The sequence below is a fragment of the Cynocephalus volans genome, chromosome 12 (genome assembly GCF_027409185.1).
Source record: "Cynocephalus volans isolate mCynVol1 chromosome 12, mCynVol1.pri, whole genome shotgun sequence".
NCBI lineage: Eukaryota > Metazoa > Chordata > Mammalia > Dermoptera > Cynocephalidae > Cynocephalus > Cynocephalus volans.
The window spans coordinates 96540292-96548662 of record NC_084471.1 but is presented as its reverse complement, the minus strand read 5'-3'; positions in this window follow the sequence as shown (position 1 = coordinate 96548662).

Genomic DNA, 8371 nt, shown 5'->3' with positions numbered 1-8371 from the left:
AGTGTTGAAACTAGGCATTCTTACTTTATTCCTTATCTTAGCAGAAAAGCTTTCAGTCTTTCACCATTGAGTATAATGTTTGCTGTGGGTTTTTCATATAGGGCTTCAATAGTGTTGAGGTAGTTTCCTTCTATTCTTAGTTTATTGAGTTTTTTTTTTTTTTTTAAATCATAAAAGGGTGTTGATTTTTGTCAAATGCTTCTTTACATCAACTGAGATAATCATGTGATTTTCCTTTCTTCTGTTAATGTAGTGTATTACATCCATTGTGTCTGTTGAACCATTCTTGCATTTCAGAAATAAATTTCATCTGTCATAGTGTATAGTTTTTTAATGTGCTGCTGAATTTGGTTTGCTAGCATTTTGTTAAGGATTATTACATCAATGTTTATAAAGTGTACTTGTCTGTAGTTTTCTTTTCTTGTGGTATCTTTTCCTGGCTTTTGTATCAGGGTAATTCTGGTCTCATAGAATAAGTTAGGAAGTCTTCCCTCTATTCAACATTTTGGATATGCTTGAGAAGAAATGGTGTTGTTTCTTTGTGAAATGTTTGGTAGAATTCACCAGTGAAGCCATCAGGCCCAGGGCCTTTCTTTGTTGGGAGATTTTTGATTATTGTTTCAATCTCCTCTCTAGTTATAGGTCTATTCAGATTTTCTATTTCTTCATGGCGTAGTCCAGGAAGTCTTGTGTTTCTAGGAATTTTTAAATTTCATCTAGGTTATCCAATCTATTGGTGTATAATTGTTCATAGTATTCTCTTATTATCCTTTATATCTCTGCAGATTCAGTAGTAATGTCTCTATTTTCATTTCTGATTTTAATAGTTTGAATCTTCTTTTTTTCTTAGTTCATCCAGCTGAAAGTTTGTCAACTTTGTTGATCTTTTCAAAGACCAACTTTTAGGTTTGTTAATTTTTGAATTCTTTATTTCATTTATCTCCGCTCTAAAAATCTTTATTATTTCTTCCCTCCTGCTAGCTTTGGGCTTAGTTTGTTCTAGTTTTTCTAGTTCCTTAAGTTGTAAAACAGGCTGTTGACATGAGATCATCTTTTTTAATATGATCATTTATAGAAATAAATTATCTCTTTAGCACTTTTTTCACTGTTTTCTGTAAGTTTTGAATGTTATGTTTTTGTTTTTATTCAGCTCTACGTATTTTATAATTTCCTTTGTGATTCCTTCTTTGATCAATTGGTTGCTTAAGAGCATGTTGTTTAATTTCCACAAATTTGTGAATTTCCCCGTTGCCCTTCTGTTTTTCATTTCTAGCTTTCTTTTTCCAGTTGTGGTTGGAGAAGATACTTTGAATGATATCTGTCTTTTTAAATCTAATGAGACTTAATTCCTGGAAAATGTCCCATGTGCACTTGATTAGTACCTTTACTTTTTTTTTTTTTTTTTTGTCGTTTTTTCGTGACCGGCACTCAGCCAGTGAGTGCACTGGTCAGTCCTATATAGGATCCGAACCCGCGGCGGGAGCGTTGCTGCGCTCCCAGTGCCGCACTCTCCCGAGTGCACCACGGGCTCGGCCCAGTACCTTTACTTTTAATCTAACAACATTTACACAAGAAGGTGAGCAAATCTGATATTATAATTTTGAAAGTCTATCATGAGCCTACTAACTTATGTTTACTGCCTACTAAAAAGTAGGCAGTAAACTAAACTAATAATATGTTTAGGTTCCCTAGAAGCAGAGCTTTGGCACATGTGATTTATTGAAGTACTCTTCAGGAAGAAAAAACAACAACCTTTAAAGGAGTTAGGAAAGCAGGAGGATAGAGAAGGAGAAAGAGCCAAGTAAGGATGTGAGCTCAGGTAAACTACAGTTTTGTCCTGATCCACGTGGTGGAGGGGCTTAGTAGACCCAAGCATGTCATACATAATAGCCTTTGCCTTGAAGTGAGGGAGATAGCTTCTGTTAGTCAGCCAATGGCTATGGGTCATGGGGTGAGGAGGAGAAATAACAACCTCCCAGGCAAGCAACTCCAGTATCCAGTGAAGAGGGTCAGCTGTAAACATTCTCAGCCACACTTACAGCACAACAGCTGGTGGATGGGTGCACCAACCAGTACAGGGGATCTGGGCAGGTCACCATTAACCACCACTACACACTTGTGAAAGCTGTCAGAATCAAAATGGAGTTACTTGTGTTAAAAAAAGAACTCTGACAAATTGACCCAGGAAAGGACGTGAAGGGGGGGGGTTCTCACACATGAATGCCTGAGAACAAAAATTATCACAAAGGACTCTGCCAAACCACAACCTTGCACAGAAGCCATCACTTAAAGAATACTTTTTAGGGGACAACTACCAGCAACTGTCTGTCCAGCCTCAGACTGGTGTCACTCTTGTTATTGTTTCTTGTAGCCAAGGAAAATTATGCCCAAACAATTATGTCATACTCCATCACTTTTCCTTTAAAACCCTTCGTGTTCCATACATAATTTACTATGGCATGTGCATTTCCAGTGCAATGCTGTGGCCCAAATAAACTCTACTTCATATATTTGGCCTCACTTTCTTTTTTTAGGTCAATACACTATATAGTATCAATCTGCAACACTAACTTGTTATAGTCTTGTTTTTAAGTATTTATCTCATACAATGCCTACTATGCTTTATTCTTGTATTTATCAATCTCATTTGTTTCTCATGTTGTTTTGGTTTGACATAAGAAATAAAAATTTTACTTTCACTGACTTTAAAGCTCGTTTATCTTACCATGTTTTTACTGTGATAGCTAGCTAAAGAATGGTTAGTCTGCTAAAAAAAAAAAATCAATACATTAAATATTTGGATTTTCACAAATATTTGGTTACAATTGGGTTTCTTTTTGTTTCATTAAATATTGTGTTAGTTTTCTCTCATGATGTAACAAATTACCAGGAAATTAACCACTGAAAACACCTCAAATGTGTTACCCCACAGTTTCTATGTGTCAAGAATCTAGCATGTTTTAGCTGGGACTTTTGCTCAGGGTCTTACAAGGCTGAAATCAAGGTACTGGCCAGCTGTGTCCTCATATGGAGGCTGAACTAGAGAAATATCCACCTCCAAGCTCCCTCACGTTGTTGGCAGAATACATTTCCTTATGGTTATACACTAAGATCCCAGTTTTCTTGCTGGCTATCAACTAGGGAGTGCTCTCAGCTCCTAGCAGCTACTCTCAGGACCTTGCTATGTTGCCCTCTGTCTACAATGTAGTAGTTTGCTTTTTCATGGCAAGCAGAAGAATCTCTCTCTTTGATCTTCTAAAATGGAGCCTTATATAAGGCTCATAGGAGTAATTTATAATGCAACTCAAAGCAGCGACTATCTCATTATATTTACATCTTCTGTCCACACTCAGAGGGAACAGGGCATGTATAGGACATGTATACCAGGGGACTGGAATATTGAGGGCTATCTTAGAATTCTGCCTACAGCAAATATTAAGAAAAAATTAAAGGATATTTATAAAACTACATATGTAGGATATAAAAAAAAACACATTGTAACAAACACCTGAGTATACACCATCAATTTTAAGAAAAAAAATTATAAAATTTGAAGCTCCATGTGCCTCTTCCATTCTCTGCCTCTCAATCTTTAATCCTATTTATTATTCCTTGTTTTATTAATAGTTTTATCACATATATTTATATCCCTAGATGATTTATGCTTTCTTTTGCACAGTTTTTAACTTTATAAAAATGAAACATCTGTATGTATTGTCAACATCATGGTTCTTGGATTCATTCATGTTGAATTTTTGTTTCTGTGACTTATCTCATTGTATGAGTATTCCAGAGTTTATACAGGTGGTCCTTGACTTAGGATAGTTCAACTTGTGATTATTCAACTTTACTATGGTGCAAAGCATTTATTATGCATAAGTATTTATCACGTTCTTTGACTTGTGATGGGGTTACATCTCAACAAACCCATGGTAAATTGAAAATATCATTAAGTCAAAAGCACACTTTCCACTTAAGATATTTTCAATTTAGCATGAGTTTATTGAGATGTAACTCCACTGTAAGCTCAGGAGCATCTGTATTCTATTCTATTATGGATGGATATTTTTGGTCTTCTAATTTTAGGCTATTCCAAACAATCCTGCCATGAATATTCTTTACATCTCTTTATACTATGTGGAAAGGTTTCTGTAGGGTATATATCCAGGAGTGAAGTTGCTGTGTATGTCATTAACAGTATTAGATATTGCCATATTATTTTTCTGAAATAGTTATAATTTACAATCTTACCATACCCTGGCTTCACATCCTTGCCAACACCAGAATTATGTGACTTTTAAATTTCTGCTGATGGTAAATGTGAAATGATACTTCACGGAGGTTTTAATTTATGCTGTTCTGACTATTGCTGAGTTTGATCATCTTTCCCTATCTTTTTATTGGGTTGTCTGTCTTCTTAATGATTTGTAGGAGTTCTGTACATATTCTTGTACTACTGTGTTGTCAGTTATATGTGTTGCAAATATTTTTTCCTGCTCTGACTTGCCATTTCAACTCTATGTTATTTTGCAATAGAATTTCTTAAATTTATGGTAGTTAAACTTAAACAACAAATTTTTTAATGGTTTGCACACTTTGAGCTTAGTGAGACATTTCTTTACTTGAAGATCATTCTCCTTTTGCATCTTCTACATATTTTATACTTTTGACTTTCAAATTATGAAATATTTCATATTTCACCTAGGATGTATGGTTTGAAGTAGGCATCCAGTTTCACTCATTTTCAAATGGATAACCTGTTTGCCCAGTACTGTTTATTAATATTATTCTTTTCCCACTGATCTACAGTGCAGCTTTGTCATTAACTAGACTTCTAAATATATGGATTATTTATTCTGTTCCTTTTTCTATTTGTTTATCCCTGTCTGCCATTGCCAAAATGTCTATTATAACTTCAAAATATGCTTGATACCGAGTTAGAGAAGTCCTCTCCCCCTGTTTTTCTTCTTCTGGAGTGTCTTAGCTACTCTTGGCCTCTTGCTTTTCTATATAACTATTAACATCAGCATAAAAAGTTTTATTTAAAAACAATTGGAGCTTTCTTTGGAACTGCATTGAATCTGAAAACAATTTGATTTGGGGATATTAGTTTTCTAGGTCTGCTATAACAAAATATCTCAGACTATGTGGCTTAAATAACAGAAATTTATTTTCTCATGGTTCTAGAGTCTAGAAGTCCAACATCAAGGTGCCAGCAGTTTTCATTTCCTCTGAGGCCTCTCTCTTTGGCTTGCATATGGCCACCTCTTCATTGTGTCCTCATCTGGGCATTTTTTGGTCTGTGTATTCTGTGGGTTGTCTGTGTCCTAATCTCCTCTTCTCATAAGAACAACTGTCAGATTGGATTAGGGCCCATCCATATGAACTCATTTTACCTTACTTATCTCTTTAAAGGCTCTGTCTCCAAATAAAGTCACTTTCTGATATTGTGGGGGTAAGGACTGCAACATATGAATTTGGAGGGAGGGGACACAATTCAGCCTCTAACAGAAGAGCACTGACATTTTTCCAGTATTGAATTTTCCAATCCGTGAACATACTATATCATGAACATTTTTCATGTATATTTGTATTCTTTAATGCCTTTCAACAAAATGTATTCTTCTCCATACAGGTCTTAAACATTATGCTGCCTATTCTCCATTTACTTGACCAGAACCTCTCTCCTTCTTTCTGCACCGTGGTTCATGTCCTAGAAAGTCAACATTTACGGATTCCATCAAAGGGCTCCCTTGCCTTCTGGCCTCTGAATAGGTATGACCAATGGGAAGCATGGGCAGGAAATCTAAGTTGCTATTCATTCCCTGACTTCTACCCCACTGCTGGCTGACAATTGTCAGCAGCAGCTGTGTTCCTCTACTGACAGGTAGAGCTCTTGTACAGTAGCCTTCTCCTACAGCCACAGCTGTCTCTGTGAATACAGGTACACATACCTGCTCCCTTTCAGTGGCTCATTCAGATCTATGGTTAGTATTTCATTTTCTCTCTGGGTTGCTTATGATTCTTACCATACCGTAATAAGTGATTGTTCATTAAACTTTCCTAAATTTCTACATTTCAGCATGCCAGTCTTTTCCTGTGGGGAAACATACTTTGTCAGATTTATTCCCATGTACTTTACAACTCTTGATTATATTTTATATGGCAGATTTTAAAATTCCATTTTGTTTTTGTTGCTAATGTACTGAAATGCGAGTGCTTTCATTAAACTTTTTAACAATCCAGTAACCTTGCTAAACTCTCATTAATTCCAATAATTTTTATTAGGTTTTCATTTTTTATATATGACCTCTATAAATAATCTTTAAATTATCACATTCTATAACTTTTTTCCCCAACATTCAGGCCTTTTTGGGTTACCCGAATGTTTAGTGCAATGCTGTATTGAAATGGGAGTACCCACCATCCCTGTCTTGTACCCAACTTAATAGGGAATGCTTTCAGTGTTTCATCATTGGGTGTGCTGTTTCTTTCAGATATTCTATCAGGTTAAGGAAATCCCCTTTTATTTCTAGTGCCTAAGAGTTTCTCTTATGAATAAATGAATGCTGAATTCTATCAAAACCTTTTTACACCTCTATTGTTTTTTGGCGCTGGCCAGTATGGGAAGCCAAGCCCTTGACAAGATACGAATTCTTCACCTTGGTGTTACAAGGTGGTGTTCTTATCCGACCTAACCGTTTTTAGAACTATATTGATAGGATTTTTCTCCTTCAGTCTTGTAATATAGTTAATTATATTAATTGCATTAGTCTGTCTTCTAACATTAAACTGACCTCGAAGCTCACACAATTGTTCATGATGCCTAATACTGTTAGAACTCAGAATACCATAGTTATCAGTTACACTGTATTCTTATCTACAATGAGCAATATGTAAACACATATCAATATTTTACTAACCAGTGTGCTGTTTTACTTCAATGTGTCTTTTATTTATCTCTATCAATGCAGGAATTTATTCAATCAGTAAACAATCATTTGCTGAGCATTCACTAAATGAATTTGTACTCGGCTGCACTTCTGGCACGAGAGTACAAATGACAAAGCCATTTATAATTAAAGAGCTCATTAACTTAAGAGTGTGTGTGTGTGTGTGTGTGTGTGTGTGTGTGTGTGTGTGTGTGTGTGTGTGTTTGACCACAGGGTGAGACTGACACAAAGGAGTAAAAAAAAAGATAATGAAAAACATACTTAGTTAGGTGCTGACTATAAGTGAATGAACAAAGTGCTAAGGAAATAAAACTGACGCACATTTCAAGTCCCCATTCAGGTTATTTGACTTGAATCTTAAAGGATGGTAGATGTTTGATACAAAAAAATGAAGGAAACATTCTCAGAAATTTGTGTTGATTAAATATTTATTGATATATGCCAAGACGTTACAGCTTTGGAGATAAAGTAATAAAACACAAAAATCTCTGCTGTTTTAAGCTTACACTCTAAAACATTAAAGGAAAGAAACAACTCACCCAGAGAAAGAGCTTTTCCTGCTTAGGAAAATTTCTGTATGAGAGTCACTGAACAGTTCTGGTTGTTAAACAAAGCTGTGATTTCCGCCGTGGGGTTGCCTGCAGGAAGACAATATCGGAATTTCTGATTATATTTAGTGTTTAGAGTCTTTCAATAATTCTATTTTTGTCTCTATTTTACAATATACATGTATATGACTTGCAAATTATTATTCACATATTGAAAGTGCAGGCTCAAACTTTATTGATGAGTCTTTCAACAACAACAAAAAGAACAGACACTAGGCTTCTATTCCTCTGGAGTCCTCCTAAGACCTACAAGGAAAAAATTTAACTGTATTTCAAGCCACATAACACTCATGTCTACAACACTAGCAATACTGGTACAGGAAAAGACACACAGCAGTAGGGGTGGCTGGGGAAATGACTTTCCTTAAGGGGCTGACTGTAGGCAACCCCAGAGGAGCTGCCTATACGTATAGCTACTAGTAGGAAAATTTCTTTAAAAATTGTTAGACGATGTTTGCAGGTTTGGGCCGCCACTGTAGGCGGCTCCAGTTTCTGTGCAGATGTCCAGATGTCAAGCACAGTCCAAACCAGTGGACTGCTCCGCGCAGTCAACAGCAGCCGCCGGTCCGAGGGCTTACAACTTTCGTACACCGAGAACCCCGCCCCAGGAAAGCAAGGCACTTCCGGCCGATCAGAGCTCGGCGCAAGAGACTCGGCCTCAGAGGCTACAGCGCCTCCAGGCCCCATTCGCATCCGGCGTGGAGCGGCCGTCAGGTGCCGATAGGCGCTTAACTCGCGCCTGCGCTTCCCTGTTCCTCGCTCCGTTGACTCTTCCGCAAGGCGAACCCGCCTTCAAGCCCAATCGTCACT